We start from the raw sequence: 23,871 nt of genomic DNA on the forward strand, positions 1-23,871 counted from the left end.
GGGTGGTGGGACCTGTGATGAGAAAGGGACTGCAAGTTGATTATGTCCTCCAAGAATGAAATCAAACCAAGCTCCTGCCCAGGGGGCCAGCTGAGCTATTTCACTGTGATATTTAACTCTATGCAGTACCCTGAAAATCAACTGTGTGGCCTCAAGAGAGCCACTGGCCCTCTCTGGGCTTAGTTTTTCATCCATAAAAGGAGGTGAACTGGCTGGATCTCTACGCCCCCCTTTGCTGCTCCAGTGCCAACACTTCTGTGCTTCCACAGAGCCTTTGGGAGGCAGGTGCTCTCTCAGTGGGTGCAGATCCCTCCCGCTAATCAGCTGAGTGTGAATCTGTGTCCACTTGTTTCTGTGGATGCCTTTGTGAGAATGTCCAGATCCCATGGAGATGGAAGGGAGGTTGTCTGGAAAGAGACGCCCCACTTAGCCAAACTAGGGGATGGAACTGGCCTCCTTCCCAAGCATTGTGCTTGCCATAGAGACAGCACTATTTTCTCAAACAGGAAAGTAAATTCTGCACTGGGAAAAGTGAGAGACAGAGAAGGCTGCCTGGAGCCAGGCCTGGGGGAAGAGGACCTAGTAAATATTTCCCCACACTACGCCTGTCTCGGGCAGGCCTGTCCTGCACAAGACTTCTGGCATTTGTCAGATAAGCTTGCAAAAACCTTTCAGTCTTCATTTTTCCATGGGAGAAAATAGGAGAGATGGACCTAGGAAGAGCCACCCTGGTTTTGTCCAACAGACCATCTGACCTGGAACTGCAGCCCAGAGAGGGCACATGGGGACACACTGGGCCAGGCTATGGTCATTCTCACATTGGGCCAGGCTGTGGGGTCACACTCAGCTATAGGGACATAGAGCTGAAAGGGATTTTAGGTGCTATCCAGTCCAACCTCCCCCATCGGCAGATGAGAAAATTGAAGCCCAGACAGGGGAGGTGACTTGCCACGTTCACACAGTGAGTTACTGGCAGATCGGGTAGTCCAGGGATTCCTGAGCGGGAACTAAGGTACTCTCTACTGTCTTATGGCTTTCATACCATCCTAGTTTTCCTCTCCCCCGTTTGGGAATTAATTCAACTCAATTCAACAGGTATTTATAGAGTACCTGCCCTGCTCTAGGCACTGTGTTGGGCACCGGGGATGGAGAAGTGAAAGAGCCACAGACTCTGCCCTTAAGAAATTCACTGTGTCCTAGGGGAGACATTTAAGCAGAGAAAGAACCCCAGGTCAGCATGATAAACCCAGGTTAGTGTCCACCCCTGAGCTCCTGGAGCACCTGCACCTCACTCAGTAATTGCACTAACTACGTTGAATTACAAGTGACTCCCACTCCTCACTGAGATCTTGGAAGACAAGGGCTGGCTTAGTAATTTGTGTATCCACAATGCCCACGGCAGTGTCTAAGACACGGATGGTGCTTAGTAAATATTTTTTGAATAAAAGAGTAAATATTTTACTTAAACATTGTAATCGAGCAAGTTCTTTAACATTACTATGCTTCCATTTCCTCATCTATAAAATAAGAACAAATATTTTATTTTCCAACTCTGGTGGACCACTGTGAATTAGAATAACCCTAATTCTAATTGCTGAGAGCTATAAAAGTGTATTTACAAATGTTCTTAAAAATATATATATATCCTTAAAAATAATATATGTACATATTATTTTAAGGGTATTGTCAGGAACAAAGCAGTGAGGATTTGAGTGGTCAAAATCCCAAAAGGAAAGAAAATAGAGAGGGTAGCTCAGCATTTGGAGCCAGTTTTCTTCCCAAGAGATTGTCTGAACTCTGTGCAGCAGCCAAGAGATTGAGAAGCCGTGCTGTAGATGGTGTCTAAGGAGCTGAGGAGCTGAGCAGAGCTTTCTGTTGTCACTCACATTGGGAAGTTAAAAATTGGAATGAAGGGCCCACGAGGGTGGAGGGACACTGGTAAACACACTGAGGGGCAACACCCAGGAGCAAAGATAATTGGAAACAAGCCAGCCGTCACAAGGACTAAAGCCTGGCTTGGAATCAGCTTAATCCCACAATCGACTAACTCAATCTGCCTCTATCCTAACTGGCTTCAGGAGCAAAAATAAATCCTCTCTGGAGAAAGGCAACCTCATCGAGAGTCTTGAAATATATCTACCATTTCCCATACACAATTACTGGCATTTAATCCCAAATCATCAGACCTACCAGGAACCAAGAACAAAGGACCCAAACCAAGAGAGAAATAGACAAGAGATCAATAGGAAACAGACCAAACAGATGAATAGGAAACCCAGCTATTGGAATTATCTGACATAGACTTTAATATATTAAACAGGTATAACAATAGTACCTACTAAATGGGTTAATACACGTTTAATGCTTAGAATATGTCTGGTGTGTAGTAAACTTAATGTAAGTGCTTATTATACATAAATAAAATAGTTTGGAGTCCGGGGGTTCTGTTGGGGGAAATACCAATCATTCATTCAACAGACACTTACTGGGTCGGGCTGGCACTATGTTAGGTTCTGCGAATACAAATAAGGTGAGGACCCTGACTTCGAGATGCTCATAGATGAATGAAGACAGAAACTTTTCAGTGTGGGAAGATCTTACAAGGTTCTAAAGAAAAGAGGGAGAGGAAGAATCAATGGATATAAGTAAACAATGGATATAAGTAAACAGAATAGAGAGGTAGGTCATACGGCAGGTACTGTGGCCAGGGAGGTGGCCAGCTGGAGTCTGAGGCCTGCTCAGTGCCTTTGGGCATCGGTTGGGATCATCATCTCCCATTCCAGGCACAACTGTGACAGTTAACAGTATCTCATTCTATATGGAAGAAAACAGAAGCCCAGAGAGGTTAAGGGACTTGCCCTGGATCAAAGGAGGCTTGTTTACAGGGCCAGGACAGCCTCTTGATGGCCATCCAGTGCTCTCATCTCTTCTCCACTGTGGCACTATTTTGGAACATGGAACTGCAGGGCAAGATGAAGGAAAGACAAATAGAGCAAGAATCTCTCCAACAGTTTTCTTTACCCTCCCTAGCATTGCGAGTTTACATTGCTTTTTCCAAGACTTCTAAAGTGTTGGAGACCCAGACTGCTTCCCAGCTGAGGGTCTGCAGACTTGAGGTGCCCTGCCTGAGCCCCTTTCCAGGCAGAAACACCTCCAGGATGTTGACATGTAGCATGGCTGCATTCCAGTAGGCCAGGTGTTAGGGTCACTGACCATCTGCAGCTCCCTCCAGTTTCATAGAGTGTGCCCACAGCCAAATGGCCATGGGAACTGTAGACCCAGCCCCTTGAGCTTTCCTCATTAGCTTGCTGCTTGGAGGAATGACCAGATCCTAACTGAAGATTTATGTTTCCTGAGGCCTGGAGGCTCCCTTCTTTCCTGGCCCATGTGATCTTCCTCAGAGCTGTCTCCACTTGCTTTGGCTTCTACCTCTAAAAAAAAAAAAAAAAGAGGCTGTTCCCAAGGAGCTGTGTTCAGCTGTGTTCCAGGGGAATGGATGGACAGGTCAGCTCAGCTCCACCTGGCCAGGATAAGAGCAACACACACCAGAACGGCATTTGTGGAAAGTGGAGCTTATTTTGAGTAGATGCCTGCCGTGTCTACGAACACATGAGGCAATCTCCCCACATGGGCCGAGCCCAGGTCCTTTCAGGTAGTGAAATGTCAAGCAGATTCCAGAGTTGGATGGACGGAAAGGAAGAGTCATCCTGCCTCTATTTATGATGTGACAGCAATATGAGATGGAGGAACATGAGAAATGCCATGGGAGGTCACACACGTGACCCACTTATGCCAGGCTCCCTCTGACATTTGTTGCTAGGGACATGCTTTCTCATGCAGCCTAGTTTTCCTTCATGAGAAGAGCTCATTCTAGGAGAGGACTCCTGGCTTTTAACGCCAGCCTAACTGCCTACCCGCAGTGTGACACGAACCTTAACCTCTCTTGAGTTTCAATTCCTAGCCTGTAAAATGAGGGTTACAATACCTGCCCTGACACCCTCATAGGATTTTTTTGAGGTGAAAAAGAGCTTGAACTTGGGTGAAAGCACTTGACAAACTGTAAAGCAGTGATGTGGTCCAGAGACCAGCTACCTGTCCACAAACCATTTGTTGCTGATCCTACAGAGGAGCCTGTGGCAGCATGTAAACCAGTGGTCACTAAACACACTTCAGTTCAGGGGACAGTTTTTTAATAGTAAGACTTTCTCGTTGAAGGAAGTAGTGCTGGGATGAATTCCTTATCTCACTGTGGATCTGCACTTTGAGTAGCACTGCTGTAAATACTAGATGCATGGACATCTCTTGCCTTAAATACCCTTGTCCCAGGTCCCCTACTCTCCCCCAATTCCCCAGCCTATCCACCTGTCAAATGTCTATTCACTTTTCAAGATACAGCTTGAGCATCTCCTGAACACGATCCCTGGAGCAGAACCAACCACATCCCCCTTGGGCCTCCACTGTGTGGCAATTATGAATGCAATATCTGTCCCCCATCAAGGCTGTGATGTTCACCAGGCCATATTCATCTCTGTGTCCAGAGACTGGCACAGATGAGGTGCTCAATGCATACTTACCTAGTAAATGAAAGATAAAATATATGAGGTGCTGCTTCTTCTCTGCCTATTTCTTGGGTTTGTGCCATTGAGTCCAAACAGCCTCCAAGTGTGGTTGGTGGTTGAGGTATAGTCCTGCCTGGAAACTGGGAAATAAAAGGAGTAACAATCCTTTGAAATTGAAAGATTCTATGGGGCTTTACTCATTCAACACACAATTATCAGCTACTCCCATGCACCAGGCTTGGAGTCAGGCACTGGGGTACAACTGTGAACTAAATAGAGTAGCTGCTCTCCAGGTCATGCAATACATAGTCCACCTGTATAGACAGTGGCTTATAGAAGGTGGAGTGAGGCTTGTCTTTGATATCCAGAAGTCCACCATCTGTGTGTCTACCTCCTTGATGTTGGCTTCGCTGATTGCTGTGTAGGCTGGGGTGTTTGAAAGTTTGAAAATAATGGCAAAGTGAGGGCCTGAATTAAGTTCTCTAGTGTCTAGGTCAGTAAATCTGGAAGTAACTCTCAACATGTCCTCCCTGCTTACAAGTCATCTCCTATTCAAATTATTACTAAATCGAGTGGATTCTGCTTCCTTCATCCTTTCTCTATCTTCAAGATCTTTGAATAAGTTCATGGCCTCAGTAGACTTCTAACTACTTATCTCCCTCCCCCACCCCCAATGACCCTTGCCATTTATTCTCCATACTGCAGCTGGAGTAGTCTTTCTAAAACGCAAACCCAACCATGCCCTTTCCCTTTCTTCTGACTCCCTTAGCCTCCTTCTCACCATCAACCTCTACTGTTGCTTTGCCCCCTACAGATTTGTCACCCCCCTTCCCCTGGGTGATGGATCCACAAAGGATTACTCAAAGCCCATCTCTTCTGAGCAGTGAGAGACCCTGAAGTGTTAATCTCCCAGAATGCCCAAGAGAGAGGCATTCCTTCTATTTGGAAAATTAACCATGAATTGGGGTTCTCTTCCTGTATTTATTCTGTAGCCCAGGAAGTTACAGCAAGAGACATAGGTGGGGTTATAGTTTAACAATATAGGCTGGTAACTCTCAGTGAAACAAGTCAGATTACATTCTATTTGGCAATTAAGTGATCCACCAACAAAAGCTTGATCTTAGCAAACATTCTCTTCTTACAGCAATTTCCCAGTATCTTTACATATCAATCAGAAACTTGTCTGTCTTTGAACCAGCAGCCTTGCTGTGTTACAACTCTTTATCTTACGACAGAGACTCAATAGCCTGGGAAAAATTTCCTGTTTTTTGTAAGGTCAATATTTGAAACTGCAAGGCTTTGGAAAACCAGGCTCTGTGAAGTACATTTGCTTTATAGTATACTCCACACTCTACACTCAGGGGGTTTCCCCAGGTGCCTCCCTTTCGCCCAGCATCAGCCTTTAAAACCCTCTCACCCTGTTCCGGAGTCCCCAGTTTCAGTCCTGAAGCCTTGGAACTAGATCTTTCTCTGACCAATCCCTCTGGGTTGATGAACGGGTTGCACATCTGCCTGGCTTTGGTTGTTATTTCAGACTCACCCTGATGTCTCTGACAGCCCCTGTGGGTTGGCCCAGCATCATCCCCATCACTCCCCTCACCCAACATCGTCCCCATCACTCCCCTCACCTAACATCATCCCCATTGCTCCCCTTACTCTGTGAGCTGCTCTGGCCCCTGAGCTGCCAGGCTGAATCTCACCATTTCAGTTCCCACTTGTCTAGAAGGGCTTTCTGAATGAATGAATAAATGCCTTTCTGCACTTTCCTACTTTCTTATCAGGGCACCCAGGCCCTCCTCCTATGCTGTGGTTCTTAGACATGTCCTCCTGCAGCTCCCCTCACTCTATACATGCCCTCTCTAAAGTGGCCCATCTTCCAAAATAATCTTTCCCTTCCTTTCTCTATCCCCAGATCAGAATTTCCCTCCCCATCAGGGTGGCTGATATGGGTGAAGGCATGGGCCTCAGGAGGCCTAGAGTTTAGTCCCAGCCCTGTTTCTCTGTTCCTGTCTAGCTCCACTCAGTAAAAGACTTCTTCTCCCAGAACTGGTATGAGGCTCAGCAAGACCATAAATGTGACAGCCCTTTGTGTAAAAGCTCAAGGCCCAGAGAAAAGCTGGATTCATGGGAGACATATTTCCAAGCAAGGCTTTCCTCTATCCCGATGCCTCTGGCTTGCCTGTCTTCCTGAATTGAAAACCACAAACCCACTGCTTCATTTCAGCTTTTCCCAATGCCCATGCCAAAACCAGGACTGGTAATGCAGCCCTCCTAATAAGAAATACTGACAGAGCAAGTTGTAGCCACAAGGCTGTCCTAGGCTTACAGTAAGGCACTCAGCCTTGTTTTATCTTATGTGATCTTTGCAACATCATTATGAGTCAGGCAAGGCTCCATTCCATAGCTAAGGAAACCAAGCTCAAAAATGTGGAAATACTTGTTCACAATTACATAACTGGATTCTTGAACTAAAACTGTATTGCTATCCCATGTAGACCAAGGTAATGTAATTGACCAGGGGCCCTCACTTCTACCTTCCTTCCTTTCCTTCCTGCCTTCTTTCTATTTATGGAAATGCTGGGAATACAAAGAGACAGACTCAAGGGCAGGTGACTTAATCCAAGGTGATGAAAACTGTTTTAAGTAGAAACACAGACCCCACAAAGAGCTTAGGGGGCCCCAGACAGGGAGCTGGAAGATAGGAACGTGCATCTTTTAAAAGGACATTTAAGCTCTACACACATAAATATGCACAGGGAAGGGGAGCAATCATCACCTGCAAAGGAGAATGTGCTTCAGTTTGCCCTCTTGCATTAGATCTATTCAAACTCAATGTGAAAGGCCCCTAGGGATGAGAAAGTCAAGGAGGGACCCATTTGCAATCCTCTCTCTAGAGGCTGTTTTGAAGAATGGCCTGCCGGGATGGTATTGGAGGAACCAACATTTCGTCTTTAGGCTCACTTGGAGGGATCTAGACCTGTCCCAACAGCCCTAGGTGAATATCCTTGGCTCTGTCCTGCAGAAACAATTGGGGTAGGTATGTGCAGACAGATTCAGGCAGGCCCTGGGCAGCTCTCAAAATGAGCCCTGGGTGCCAAAGGGATAGAGAGAGGTTCAGAATCTCTCCCTTTCTAAGGAATCCCCCGCAGCAATGCCTCTCAGCCCCACTCCCTCCCACACACTCAGCTCCCTGCAGCCCTCGGAGAATCACCCGACTCGGCTGGCCCCTGGGTTTGGAACCCCTTAACTTGCAAGAGTCAGCGACACCTGCCTTCACTGACACTCGGTTCTGAAGAGATCCAGTGACATCAGCAGTAGCCCTGGTGCAGCCACTAACCAGCTTCATGTCACAGTTCCATCCTCAGTTTCCTCCACTGTAAAATAGAGAATGATAATACTTCGTCTGCTCATCTCACAGCCCTGTTGTGAAGCTGAAATGAGATCATACAAGTGAAAGTGTTCTGCAAATTGTAAACTATGATTATGCTGATGATTATTATCATATTAATATGTTCACTGCCTTGTTTGGGCCACGAAACCCAGGGAACATATTCAGGTAAATCTGGAGACAATTAGCAGGAAATAATCTACAAGGGTTGTGGGATGTGCTTATTAAAATGTCTCTGACTGACATTTGGGGATAGAGAATGAAGGAGGCTTCTATACTCTCAGAGAGGTATGCAATATAGCATTTCCGTGTCCTCTCTCTGGAGGAAGAGAAACATAATGAAAGCTCCTCTATAATTACTTCCTTGCCTACTTCGGACAACCGCCAAATAGAAATTTCAAATCAGATCTCTCCCACCCTGAATGGTGGTAAGTGCAGTTCACTTTCCCAGGAATAAAACCTGCACTTTCAGCTGACACTAATTGTTTCTCAGCCCAAATCTGGTTGCTCAGCAGAAGCACTAAATGGCTAGGAAGAGCTCATGGTTCTTAGCCTCCAAGAATGGGACCCACAAAGGGGAGGAGGTTAGGAAATGACCCATGCCCTTGGAGTTCCACTCCCAGAGCTGGGCCCACCTTAACCACTGGAACAAGTTCTGTCCATATAGCATCTTAGGCCCCCAATGTAAGAGGACCTAGAAATACCAGTTTGTTCCATAGCTTGTGGGGTGGTCTTTATGAGTCACTCCAGTTTGGGTGAATTTGAGAACCAATTCAAAACAGACTTAAGTTCAAATCCAAGCATGATATTCTAGAAAAGCTTAATAATATGATTTCAGGGACCAGAGTAAGATACTTTAAACTCAAATTCTAACTCATCCATTTGCAAGTTGTGGGGTCTACAATAGTTTTCTTACCTGCCAAATCGTAAAAAGTAATAGTACTCACCTCTTCGGGTTGTCAAGAGGAATGAATGAGATAATGAATGTGCCTGACATGTAGAAGGGATTTAACAAATTCTTGCTGCTGTGGTTTGAAAGTACCCTCTAGCTCATCTTGGAACTTAAATCCCAATATGGTGGTGGAAGGTGGGGTCTTTAAGAGGTGATTCGATTGTAAGGACTGTGCTTTCATGAATAGATTGATCCATTTATGGAGAAATGGATTGATGGTTTTAAGGGCATGATTTTGATGACTTTATAAGGAAAGTGAGTGAGAAATTTAGCTCTCTTGCTCAGCCCATTCTCCCCAAGTGACACCTGCTCACCACAGGACCTCTTAGAGCATTCCAGAAGGCTCTCACCAGATGTATTCCCTGGACCTTGGATTTCTCAGCCTCCCAAACTGTAAGAAATAAGTTTCATTTTTTTTATATGTTACCCAGTTTCAGGTATTCTGTTATAAGCAACAGAAATGAACTAATACACTTGTGGTTCTGAATTGCCTTACCTAAGAAGCTTACACTCTGGAAGGTAGATAGACAAGGTATAAAACTGTTAAATCAAACTAAAAAGTTTTGGCCTGAGGAAGCCTCTGTATTCTCATTTCTGAGTTCTTGCATAAGAACCACAACCTAACTTAGCACATAAGCACATGGGCAAATTGAAAACCTAACTTGGAAGTATGCTACTGTGATGATAGCTGAATCTCAGCCAATTGCAGGAAGTCAACTGTTTTGTACCTTTCTTCCTTTTTCTATACACTCACTTACCTTTACTTTCTGTAAATCTAACCAACCATATATTTTTGTTGTAGTTCCTCTTAATCTGTTCTGACTCTAGGGGCATCCCAATTTGCAAATCATTATTTTTTTCTTGCTCAAATTAAACTTTGCTAAATTTAATTTGCCTAAATTTATTCTTTTGACCAGACTGTAGTTATTTTTCATAAGAAAATACATCCAATTCCCAAGCTAGAAGTCCTAGGAGTCATCCTTGACTTCTCCTTTTATCTCATTCACCAAGGCCAATCAGCCAGGTCTAATTCCCTAATATCTTCCATATCTATTCCCTTTTATTATGAAGCAAATTGAAACATATACTTCAGGTTGGAGAGAGAAAACAACTATTTAAATATTGTGGACAATTCTTCTAACAATTCTGTTTAATGAAGGTGTGCTCCACACTGAGCGTGAGAGGGGAGTTATGGACCTGTGGTTCCCTCAGCCAACTTCAGTGCAAGCTACTTGCCATACAGAATGTGATTCTAGAATAAAAGAGACAGAACAACGTTTGCACAGCATGGCCCCTAAAAGTCTTCTGTCTCATCTTGTGTTTTACTTCTGTGCAGTTTGCAAGTGTTATGTTGGACTTACTGAAAAATGGTATTTGTTCTCCAAAATGATGCATTTATAAAAGATTTTCTATGCTTTTTAAATTGATGTAATTTTCACCTTACATGCTAACTCTCAAGGTCCATCTCTGTATCGAGATAATGCTACACATGGGCACCCATTTTTTCTGCTCTAATTACCTTACAGATTCTGTGCTGAGGGAAGAAAAACCTTTATGGGAGAAGGATCATCATGCCCTTCCAAGGGAGGTGAGAGCCATCCTCAGGTATAAAAGAAGAGGACAAAAACCCAAAGGCACTTTCTGTTCTCATGTCAACATGGAGACAGGAGTTGAGAAAAGCGACTGAAAGATACCTTAATCTTTGTTAATCCCTCGCATTAACCTTTTTGATATCTTCTGCCTAATTTCATTGGGTGATTAAAATGAAAAGAGCCTCTTTGAATGAAAGGAGAGCCCTAAGGGGTTGGGTAGTGACTGCTCTGAAGAGCTTTGGCAGCAGTCTGGAGTGCCAGGGACCTGTGAGGTGGAGGGAAGGGAAGGAAATCTCAGCAACAGGCCCGAGCTTCATCAAATTATGCCTTAAGATTTGTGTACATATATTTAATTCTATTAAAGTGTAATTAAAAATAAAATTTGATAAGCTGTTTCAGATGGAAGCAAGACCTTTATGTGTAATATAAGAAGAGAAATTTGTTTTTCTCAGGAAAATATTGAGGGAGACATGGAGAAATGGGTAGGGAAGTTGGGGAGAAAGAGCCAGCAAGGTGGGGAGAGGGTGGGACAAGGTAAGTGGAGGGACCTGTGCCACTTCATGCGGGGGATGGCTGAAGGAGGACGTAAGAATCATATTTGGTAGTGTTCCCTTCAAAGCTCTTGTACTAGTTTGCATAACAAAATACCTCAAACTGGGTGGCTTAAACAACAGAAATTTATTGTCAGAAGATGACATCAACAAGATGGAAGAATAGGAGGTCACCTGCTCATATCCCCCCACACCAAGAATTATGCACCCATCCACAAACAAGCCTTTTGGTGGAAGCCTTGGGATTCAATTCTAGCCCATCTGAACCACAGGCCCAGGGACTCATTGAGGCCTCCAACAGGAGGCTTCTCACAGACCCAGTGAAAGTTGTATCTGTCTGTGCACCTGGTAACAGGTCTTCGGTCTATGAACCCTGGAATGGAACCTCATCTCAGCCCCAGCCCCACAAATCAAGGTCCTGGACATAGTCCAGTCTACACAGGGATCATATAGGACCCATGCTCCCTAAAGTCCCTGTAAATAGGCCCTGCCAGCTGTGGTCTCATCAGCCACATGACCCAGGTCCAATCCCATTCAACCGAAATCCCAAAGGCAATCTCGTCAGCCTAGAGACCTAAAAGGAAAAGACTTTAATCTGCCAAAGCCAGTCTCTATAAAGACTGAAAGAGGGATTTGCTCCTTCAAATGCACAGACACAAACACAAGGCTACGTGATAACAAGGAAAACATGACACCACCAAATGAACCTCATAAATAACCAGTAATTGACCCCCCAATGAAGATATATGAATTTTCTGAAAAATAATTTAAAATAGTCATCTTTTAAAAATTAAATGAAAAGCAAGAAAATACAGATAGACAATTAAATGAAGTTAGAAAAACAATGCATAAAAAAGTTAGAGGTCTAATAAGTAAACAGAAACAATAAAAAGAAAACCAAACAAAAATCCTGGAACTGAAGAATTTAATGACAGAACTAAAAAAACTCAGTAGAGAGTTTCAATAGCAGACTCAATTACAGAATTAAGAATTTGAAAGCTTGAATACAGGTCATTTGAAATTAGGTAATTCGAGGAACAAAAAGAAAAAGACTGAGAAAGAATGAAGAAAATGTAAGGGATCTATGAGATACCATGAAACATATGACTATATGAACTATGCGAGTACCCAAAGGAGAGGAGGGAGACAGAGAGGCAGAAAGATTTTTTTAAGATTACTGTTTAAAAACTTTTCAAATCTTGGGAGGGATATGGAAATATAAATTTAGAAAGATCAAAGGATCCCAAGGATGACAAATTTTTAAAAAGAATATTTTTTATGTTATAATCACATTGTCAAAAGTTGAAGACAATCTGGAAAGCAGCAAGAGAGAAGAAACTCATCACATATAAAGATCTCTCATAAGAATGTCAGTGAACTTCTCAACAGAAACTTTGCAAGCCAAGAGGGAGTGGGAAAACATATACAAGATGCTAAAAGAAAAAATATTGCCAACCAAGAATACTGTTGGGCTGGCTGGATAGGGAGGACCCGAAAGCATCAACAAAGTAGCCATGGAGCCTCCATCTTGTTAACTCCACCAGCCTCCATCTCATTAACCCCAACTCCACCCTTCCCCCTCCCTACCCTCCCTGGAAGGCGGGAACCGGAAACGAAACCCTGCTCAATTCCATACCATATATGGGCAAAAAACTTACCAACAGCCCTCCCCTATAAATACCTGCTTGTATCCATCCTGGGTGCCGACTTCCCCAGCCTCACTCCCTTGCTAGCCACGGAACCTTGCCCAAGAGCGCTTCCATTAAAGCTTGCCCTGAACCCTTTGCCTGGCTCCTCTTGTTACTTACCACCGCTGATTTGAACCAGACAAATACCACACCTGGCAAAGCTGTCCTTCAGAAATGAAAGAAAGAAAGGACATTTTAAGACAAATAAAAGATGAGGGTGCTCATCACGCCTAGACCTGTCTTTCATGAAATGCTAAAGAGAGTTCTTTAAGTTGAAACAAAAGGACAATAAGTAACAATATCAAAACATCTAAAAGTATAAACTCACTGGAAAGGGTAAATATATAGTCAAATTCAGAATGCTCTAATATTGTAAATATGGTGTGTAAGTCACTCTTACCTCTAGTATAAGAGTTAAAAGATAAATGTATTAAAAACAATGATAGCTATAAATAGTTGGTTAACAAAAACACAGTAAAAATAGATGACATCAATAGCATAAAATGTGATGGTGGAGAAACAATAAAAGTGTAGAGTCTTTACATGCTATTAAATATAAGGTACATCAGCTTAAATTGGGATGTTATAACTATAACATGTTTTATATAAGCCTCATGGCAACCACAGAGAAAAAAGCCTCTAGTAGATAACGCAAAAAATAAAGAGAAAGGAATCAAAGCTTACCACTATAAAAATACAACAGATCACAAAGAAAAAACAGCAAATTTAGAAGAAATAAAAGAACTACAAAATAGTCAGTAAAAAATTAACAAAATGGGGCCGGCCCGGTGGCGCACTGCTACAGTGCACCGCTTGGGAAGTGCGGCGGCGCTCCCGCCGAGGGTTCAGATCCCACATACAGACCGGCTGCTCACTGGCTGAGCGGGGAGCGGGGGCGACACCGAGGGTTGCGATCCCGTTGCCGGTCCTGGTCCAGTACGGGCGTGACACTGAGGGTTGCGATCCGTTGCCGGTCACGAAAAAAGACAAAAAGACAAAAAAAAAAAAAAAAAAATTACAAAATGCCAGAAGTAAGTTCTCACTTATCAATAATTACTTTAAATGTAAATGGATTTAATTCCCCCAATCAAATGACACAGAGTGGCTGAATGGGTTTTAAAAAACAGATCCAGCAGTATGCTGCCTATAGGAGACTCATATTAGCCTTAAGGACACAAATAGACTGAGAGTGAAGGGTTGAAGAAAGATTTTCTAGGCAAACAGTAGCCCAAAGAGAGCAGGGATAGCTATATTTGTATCAGACAAAATAAACCTTAAGTCAAAAACTATAAAAAGAGACAAAGAAGATCATCATAATATAATGAAGGGGCCAATTCATTAAGATGATACAGCAATTTTAAAGATATACGCACCCAACATTGGAGCACCTAAATATATAAAGCAAGTATTAAGAGATCAATAGAATAATAAGAAGGGACTTTAATACTTCACTTTCAACAATAGACAGATAATCCAGGCAGAAAATCAATAGGGAAACAGAGTACTTGAAGTACACTCTAGAACAAGTGGATCTAACAGACATATATAGCACATTTCATTCAATAGCAGCAGAAAACACATTCTTCTCAAGTTCACATTGAACATTCTCCAGGATAGATCTTATGTTAGGCCACAAAACATATCTTAACAAGTTTTTAAAAAGTGAAATCATAACAAGTATATTCTCTGACCATAATGAAATGAAACTAGAGATCAATAATGGGGGAATTTTGAAAAATTCACAAATACATGGAAATTAAGCAAAATGCTTCTGAACAACCAATGGGTCAAAAAAGAAATTAAAAGACAAATTTAAAAATATCCTGAGACAAATGAAAATGGAAAAACAACATTCCAAAACTTATAGGAATGCAGTAAAAGCAGTTCTAAGAGGGAATTTTATAGCAATAAATGCTTACATCAAAAAAGAAGAAAGATCTCAAACAACTTAATGTTACACTTCAAGGAACTAAAAAAAAGAACAAACTAAACCTAAAATCACTAGAAGGCAGGAAATAATAAAGATCAGAGCAGAAATAGATGAAATGGAGAACAGAAAGAAAATAAAAAAGATCAATGAAACTAAAAGTTTGTTCTTTTAATAGATAAACAAAATTGACAGACCTTTAGCCAGACTAGTTAAGAAAAAAAGAGAGTAGACTCAAATGAATAAAATCAGAAACAAAAGAGTAGATGTTACAACTGATACCACAGAGACACAAAGTATCATAAGAGACTACAATGAACAATTATATGCCAACAAATTGGATGACCTAGGAGAAATAGAAAAATTCCTAGAAACATCCAACCTACCAAGACTGAGTCAAGAAGAAATATAAAATCTAAACAGACCCATAACTAGTAAGGAGAGTGAATCAATCAAAAGAAAAAAAAAATCTCCTGTCAGAGCAAAGCCCAAGACCCAATGGCCTCACAGCAGAATTCTACTGAATACTAAAAGAAGAGATAATATCAATCCTTCTCAAATTCTTACAAAAAATTAAGGAAGGAATACTTTCAAACTCATCTTATGAGACCAGCATTACCCTGATACCAAAGCCAGATGAGGACACTACAAGAAAAGGAAGTTACAGGTGAATATCCCTGATGAACATAGATGCAAAAATTCTCAACAAACTGCTACAAACCAAATTCAACAGCACATTAAAAGGATCATATGCTACAATTGAGTGGGATTTATCTCTGGGATGCAAGGATGGTTCAACATATGCAAATCAATAAATGTGATACACTGTATTAACAGAAAAAAGGACAAATACCATATGATTACACTTGATAGATGCAGAAAATGCAATATCCTTTTATGATTAAAAAAAACACTCAAAAAGTTAGGTATAGAAGTAATGTATCTCAGCATAATAAAGGCCATATATGAAAAGCCCACAGCTATCATCATACGCAATGGTGAAAAGTTAAAAGCTTTTCCTCTAAGATGAGTAACAGGACAAGAATGGTCATTCTCACCACTTCCATTCAACACAGTACTGGAAGCTCTAGCCAGAGCAATTAGACAATAATCCATTCACTATGGCATAGTCCTACAATCTAATCACCTCTTCAAGGCTACACTTTTCAATTACCGTAATAAGATTTGCCACCCTTTTTTTTTTTGTCTTTTTCCGTGTCCGGCAACGGATCACAACCCTCAGTGTCACCCCCGTACCAGGCCGGGACCGGCAACGGGATCGCAGCTCTCGGTGTTGCTCCCGCGCATCGCGCAGCCAGTGAGCGGGAACCGGTCTGTATGTGGGATCCGAACCCCCGGCGGGAGCGCCACCGCGCTTCCCAAGCAGCGCACTATAGCAGTGCGCCACCGGGCTGGCCCTGCCACCCTTTTAATAGTCACAATGGGACCAAGTTTCTAATACATAAAATTTGGGAGATGCAATTCAAGCTTCAGTGAGTTTTGGAGGGACATAATTCAATCCACTACAATTATATGTATAGAAAACCCTAAAGACTCTGCAAGAAAACTGTTAGAACTAATAAATTCAGAAAAGTTGCTAGGCCACAAAACAAGATGATATAACAATCAACATACAAAATCAACATATAAAAATTAGTATTGTTTCTTTACACTAACAATAAACTATATGAAAAAGAAATTAAGAAATCAAGTCCATTCACAACAGCATAAAAAATATGTAAGAGTAAATTTAACCAAGGAGTTAAAATAGATAATGTATACTGAAAACTATAAAACATTGATGAAAGAAATCATATATGACACAAATAAATGGAAAGTTATCTTCTGTTCATGGACTGGAAGAATTAATATTGTTAAAATGTCCCTACTATTCACAGCAATCTACAGATACAATGCAATCCCCACCAAAATTCCAATGTCATTCTTCACAGAAATAGAAAAACAGTTCTAAAATTTGTATGGAACCACAAAAGACCCCAAATAGCCAAAGCAAGCTTGAGCAAAAAGAACAAAGTTGGAGGTATCACACTACCTGACTTCACAATCTATTACACAGCTATAGTAATCAAAACAGCATGGTATTGGCGTTAAAACAGACATACGGACAAACGGGACAGGATAGAGAGCCTAGAAATAAACCTACACATTTATGGTGAACTGATTTTTGAGAAAGGTGCCAAGAATACACAATGGAGAAAGGACGGTCTCTTCAATCAACGGTGTTGGAAAAACACATATCTACAGGCAGAAGAATAAAATTGGACTCTTATCTCGTATTGTGTACAAAAATCAACTTAAAATAAATGGAAGACTTAAATATAATACCTGAAACTGTAAAATACTACAAGAAAACAAAGGGGAAATGCTTCAAGACATTGTTCTTGGCAAATATTTCTTGAATATGACCCCAAAAGCATAGGTAATAAAAGCAAAAAGAAACAAATAAGATTGCAACAAACTAAAAAGCAAAGGAAACAATAGAGGAAGGGACAACCCAGATTGGAAGAAAATATTTGCAAACCATACATCTGACAATCTGCTCATATCCAAAATATATAAGGAACTCAACTCAATAGCAAAAAATCCACATAATCCAATCAAAAAATGGGCAAAGGACCTACAAAGACACTTCTCAAAAGAGGATATACAAATAGCCAATAGATATATAAAAAAATGTTCATTATCACTAATCATCAGAGAAATGCAAATTAAAGCCACAAAACCTCACTCCTGTTACAATGGCTCTTATCAAAAAGACAAAGAATAACAAATGCTGGAGAGGATGCGGAGAAAAGGGAACCCTTATACACTGTTGGTGGGACTGTCAATTAGTAAAACCACTTTGGAAAACAGTAAGGAGACTCCTCAGAAAATTAAAACTAGAACTCCCATATGATTCAGCAATACCACTTCTATGTATATATCCCAAAGAACTGAACTCAGTATGCTGAAGAGATATCTGCACTCCCCTGTTCACTGCAGCATTATTCACAGAAGCCAAGATATGGAAGCAACTAAATGTCCATTGATAAATCAATGGATAAAGAAAATATGGTATATATACACAATGGAACGCTATTCAGCCTTAAAAGGAGGCGGGTGTGTGGGGGTGGTGGTGAGGCAGGGATCCTGTCATTTGGACAATGCGGATGAATCTGGAGAACATTATGCTAAGAGAAATAAGCCAGACACAGAAAGACAAAGACTACATGATCTCACTTATATGTGGAATCTAAAAAAGTTGAACTCACAGAAGTAGAGAGTGGAAAGGGGTTTGCCAGAGACTGGGGGAAGGGGGTGACTGGGGAAAAGGGGAATGTTGATCAAAGGGTACAAAGTTTCAGTTAGACAGGAGGAATAAGCTTTAGTGATCTATTGCACAGATGGTGACTATAATAAATAATGCATTGTGTATTTCAAAACTGCTAAAGGAGCAGAGTTTAAATGTTTCACCACAAAAAATGGTATGTAAAGTGGTAGATTTGTTAATAAGCCCGATTTAATCATTCTACATTGTAAACATATGTCAAAATATCACATTGTACCCCATAAATATATATAATTATTATATATCAATGAAAAACAAAATTAGAAAAAATGGGAAAATTTATTGTCTCACCGTTCTAGAGGCTAGAAGTCAGAGAGCAAGGTGTTGGCAGGGCCGGTCCTTCCCAGAGCTGAGAGAAAGAATCTCTTCCTATAGCTTCTGGTGGTTTGTACACTCTGATCTCTGCCTTCATCTTCACATGGTGTTCTCCCTGTGTGCTTGTCTGCCTCCAAATATCCCCTTTCTGTAAGGACACTAGTCATATTAGATGAGGGCCCACCCTAATCACCTCATTTTAACTTGTTTACCTCTGTAAAGACCCTACACCACTAAGGTCACATTCTGAGATACTGGGGGTTAGGACTCTGACATATCTTTTTGAGGGGACACAATCCAACCCATAATAACCCTTCTCTCACTCCTCACCAAACTGCAAGGGCTTGTAGGAGCTGGATTTAGCAGAACTCCTGTGGCCATGTGCTACAGCCAGAGACAGGACACACACAAGCAGGAGCTTAGAGGACAAGGGGGTCATGAACTCAGAAACTTGACAAGGCTTTGTATGACTCAAGACTGTTACAGAAAACATTTCAGAAAATTCAGTTGAAAGCACGTGTCAACGTTTTGTTACAATCTTGCTGTAAATGATAGGGCTTCTTTTAGCCAATTCAAAGATTTACTTTTGGTTGGGACATTTTATAGGAAAAGAGAACGATTAGATCATTATTAAACAAAGATGCACGAAGAAAAGATTTTTTCGGTAAACAATTGACTAAATACTAAGACAATTGACTGACAGTCAGCAGATGAGTGGGTGGATGATTAGATTCCCAGAACAAATCTTAATCTTATTAACATTAAACAGAAAATTAAGTGCTTTATCAGAAATGCTCATTTGTTCTTAGAAGTAGATTTCAAAATGCCTCAACTACAAAAGTTCTATCCTAGACCAGATTGAGAGTGCTTTGTCTCTTACAGGGGTTCCAACCTATTTGCTGCAGTCTAAGAATCCTTTGTTCCAGTGGCACGCGTTCCATGCACCCTTCACTACCGTGGGAGCAGCTCCCGCCCAGCCTGTCCTTACACTCCAAAAGACGGGAATTATTCTCCCCTACAAAATTCAGACTCTTTCTCCAGGCCCTGTGCAGCCCCTCCTCTCTCTCTTTTCTCAGTCCATCTCCTCTTGGCTCACTGTCCTCTATCCACATTGACCTTTTTTCTGTTCTTCAGAGCTGTCAAGTTCTTTTCTATCTGGGAGACTTTACATGTACAGGTCTCTCTGCCTGGGGTGTTCTTCTGCAGAGTTGTCTCCTTACCATTTGGGGCTAAGTTCAATGCCATCTACTCACAGATACTTTCCCTGTCCACATTGACCTCCATTGTTTTATCCTGTTCACTTTCTTCTGAGGACTTAGTACCATCCCCTTTATCTCGTCACTTATTCATGTCCTTTCCTCTTGTCTGCCTTTCCTACCAGACTGTTAGATGCAATACAAGGTAGAAACTTGTCTGTGTTGTTCACTACAGCATCCAAGTGTCTGGTACAGATAGTAGATGCTCAATAAATTGTTGATGAATGTTGAATTCATACAGGCTGGTGAACATTGAATATGGGGAAACTGACTCAGAGTAGTGGAGTAATTTGCATAAGATCGCACAGCTTTAAGTGGTGGAATGGAGAAATGAGTTTGATTCACTCCAAACCCCCTACTCTTTTCACTATTCCTCTTTGTCTTACTCATCTCTTAATCTTGGGGATGCTCAACCCTTTTTTGTCATTAGGTATTCTCATATTATGGACCTGACCACACAAGAGCTAGTGCCCCTTGACCAAGAGGACACAAATTCCTTCTGATGCTGTGGGTTCGCTGCACAGCCCTTTGATACTCAGTTTGCTCTAAGCTGGTTGCCTTTCCTTCCAAAGCATGAGATGCTCACTGGGCAGCTCCAAAGCATGTCTTCTCTTCCACTGTAGAAACCTTTCATTCCATACTCATGCAACAATCATTAAACATCTGCTCTGGGCCTGGTCCATTCTAGGAGCCTGTAGTATGGTCACTGCTTCTCTCAATAAGGCTTTTTGTCACTACACTGCTCCATCTTATTTCCCTTTCATTTTCTCTAAACACAAATAAATCAATAGGCTTTTTTTCTATCTTTTTCTTTTACCAGCCCCTTTCCTGCTGGGTCTTAGGCCAGGGGCCTTTCCACACCTGACTGGCCCTGTCCCTGAGGTAGGCAGAAAACAATCCACCCCAGGTCAGTATAAACATTAGCCTATCAAAAACTCCATGTTACATTGTGGTTACTGCCACTTAGCACAACATCTGAGGCTCAAATTCAAACAGATTTTGAGGCAAGTATTTTCACATATTAAATTTCCAAATAAGGTGCCTGGCATGATACAGACAAACAAGCCCCATAGCAAAATCTCTCAACCTTTCTCTGCAAACTCCAATCCAAAGATATAGAGGGAGCAACCTGGACTTTCCTGGCCTTGCCTTGTCTTAGAAGTTAGTCCAGGACAAATCTAAAATTAACCACACCTCCTCCCGGTGCTAAAACCCAGCTGCAGTGGCAGCAGCATGGGAGCCCAGCTACTTTTAGAAACCATCCCTCTGGGCTTGGTGCAACAGAAACAGGTGATGGAAACAGAGCCCAGAAAGAATAGCTGGATCAAATTCAGAAGTTAGAATCAGAATGTCAGATCTGGGGACCAGGGATGAAAATCCAGGCAGATATTGTGGTCATGGTCAATCAAGGAGAAATGACTCAGAACTAAGCCAGAACTGCCCATAGTATTGTCGCAGTGCTGAGGTAGGGTGGGGGTGGGGGTTGCAGGAAGGTAAGGGAGAAGATATTTATTAGGTGCACACTGTGTGCAATATGGTATCTCATTGAGTCTCATTGGTAGGTACTATTATTTTGCCTTTTTTTACCATTAACTAAGTGGAGTGTCAGAGATTTTCAGCAACTTAGTGTCACACAGCCAGTAAATGGTAAAGCAAGGATTCAAAACTTTGTCCACTTAACATAAGGCCTGACACTTTCCTTTATGTTGCTTCCAGAAGTAGCAGGAACGGGTACTTCAAATCCAACCACAACCCACAACAATGAGCCACCAAGCCACCTCATCAATATTTCTCACCATGGGTCATATCCTAATCACCTGGGCAGTCTTGGAAAAAAAGTACCAGCACTTGGGCATCACCACTCAGAGGTTCTGAGTTAATTGTTCTGGGATGGGACTTAAGAATAGATATTTTATAATCTTCCTGGAGATTCTATTGCACAACTCATGTCAAGAAACATTCTCTATGCTTAGTTGCTGACCAGCTCCCCTGGGCAAACTAGAAAAGTAGGGCGGCTATAGTTGCTTATGACCAATTCACCTGAATTCCACAACAGAGAGGCAAGACACCTGGCCAGCAATGGCACATTTGCACAGAAGCTTCTCTGGTTGAAGGTGATCTTCTCAAATTCTGAAATCGGGTAAATAATTAAAACAGCATTCCCACAAAGAGAGGGCAGAGGCTGGGAGACTGAAGACTTAAGATTCTATAAACCAGAAATTTTCAAAGAAGGAGTTTGAAAAGTACTCATATAGCAACACAGGATATCCTGGCCATTATGTCTTTAGGTCCTCTTTGCCGAATATTGCCATCATCTTGGAAACTCTACAAAACATTAATGCCTGAGTCCCAATCCCTGAGAATGAGATTTAATTTATGTTGTAGCATGGGCACTTTTAAAAACTCCTCAGTTGATTCTAATGCATACCAAAGGTTGAAAACAAAAATGTGAAGAATAACAAAAAAACTATGTGAAAAACTAGTAGCAATGGTATGTCTGGCAGAAGAAAAAATGAAATGGTTTGATTTATTTTTGCTGATTTGTATTCTGTTTGTTCGCCTACATTCATTATTTAATTTTTGAAAGGAAAACTAGAACAAAAATTAAGCTGGGTGAGGTATTCTTAAATTGTCTATTTTGTGTGTGTGTGTGTGAAATAGATCACTGGTGATGACTTGTACTAGGTTGGAATGGGTCCAGATTAGACACCACTCTTGTTCACTTACTAACTACTTATTGAGTGACTACTGTGCTCCACATGATAGACACTGGACATATAACAGTGAATTTCACAAGCACAATCTCTGTGCTTCATCTAGTGGGGAATATTGACCATCAGACGAGAAAATATAGTGCTCTGACTTCAAGAACATGTTCCAGCAGTTACAAACTACTGAGTATTATTCATTGTTTTGTAAGTAACTATAAGAGAAATTCTAACTATCTGGCCTACATGTCCTATCCTGTGCCCAAGGCAGACGGTATTTATTGATTATGTCACCCTTTTCTGCTGAAGTTCAGTGTCCTTTTCAACACTGTGAGGAGAGGGATGAAACACAAGATTATTCATAACCAAGAGCTATGAATTATTTGGTTGAAAATAAACTAGCTGATTCAAATGTAATCAAAACCTCTGGTATGTCCGAGTAGCTCTTTTAGACCCAACCTCTAATAGATAAGACCTATAAACTCTGGACGAAATATGAGAATGACTAGTAGAAGGCACTGGAGAGGAAACAAAAGCAGGCAGACAGTGGAGGAACAACTGGAAGAAGAGACTGTCATGGGGTGAGTTTCCTGATTTATAGCTTTTAGCCTAAGGACAGGGCCCTGTCTATGATATGAGGTCAGAGAGGAAGCCTTATACTCTATGAATAAACTCTGCACTCTGGATGATCTCTGGATGACCCCTGAACTACACATGTGAGGGACAGACTGTAGGAACTGAAAGTTCAGCTGCTACAGGGGAGATAAGAGTTTTGCAATTTAGGTTCAGCCACTTGACTGTCCTGGTTATACAAAAGTCAAAACTCCCTAGAAGAGCATAATAAAATCCAGGCAGATATCTACAGAACATTTCATCCAACAACTACAGAATATACATTCTTCTCATCAGCATATGGGACTTTCTCCAGGATAGATCTCATGTTAGGTCACATACTAAGTCTCAACAAATTTTAAAAAGTCAAAATTATCTCCAGCTTCTTTTCAGACCACAACAGATTAAAACTAGAAATTAATAACAAGTGAAACTCTGGACACTATATAAATACATGGAAATTAAACAACATGCTCTTGAACTACCTATGGGTCCAAGAAGAAATTACACAGGAAATCAAAAAATTTCTCAAAACCAACGAAAATAAAGACACATCACATCAAAACCTGTGGGATACAGCAAAAGCAGAGGGAGAGAAAGGACCGAGGGTTGCCAGCTAGAATGGGGGGTGGAGGAAAAGGGAAATTGTGGAGAGGTTGGGTGGGGGACACGGGGTATAACCACAATTTGAGGTGGTGGGCATGGTGATAGTATTGATCTGATCACCACATCTTGGGCACAGGTGCTGATGGTCAGTTCGGTGCCCCACAAATATGTATAAGCAATAAAAATAAATTTAAAAAAGAGAGAAGAAAAAACTTTTTAAAAAGAGGTTCAAAATAAATGAAGCAAAACTTTATAGAATTAAGTTAAAAAATAGACAGTTCTACTACAATCACAGATGGAGCTTTTAACACCCTGCTCTCAGCAATTGATAGAACAATTGAAAAACAATCCAGAGATGACACAGAGAT

The sequence above is a fragment of the Galeopterus variegatus genome, unplaced genomic scaffold (genome assembly GCF_000696425.1).
Source record: "Galeopterus variegatus unplaced genomic scaffold, G_variegatus-3.0.2 Scaffold1213, whole genome shotgun sequence".
In the NCBI taxonomy this organism is placed as follows: Eukaryota; Metazoa; Chordata; class Mammalia; order Dermoptera; family Cynocephalidae; genus Galeopterus; species Galeopterus variegatus.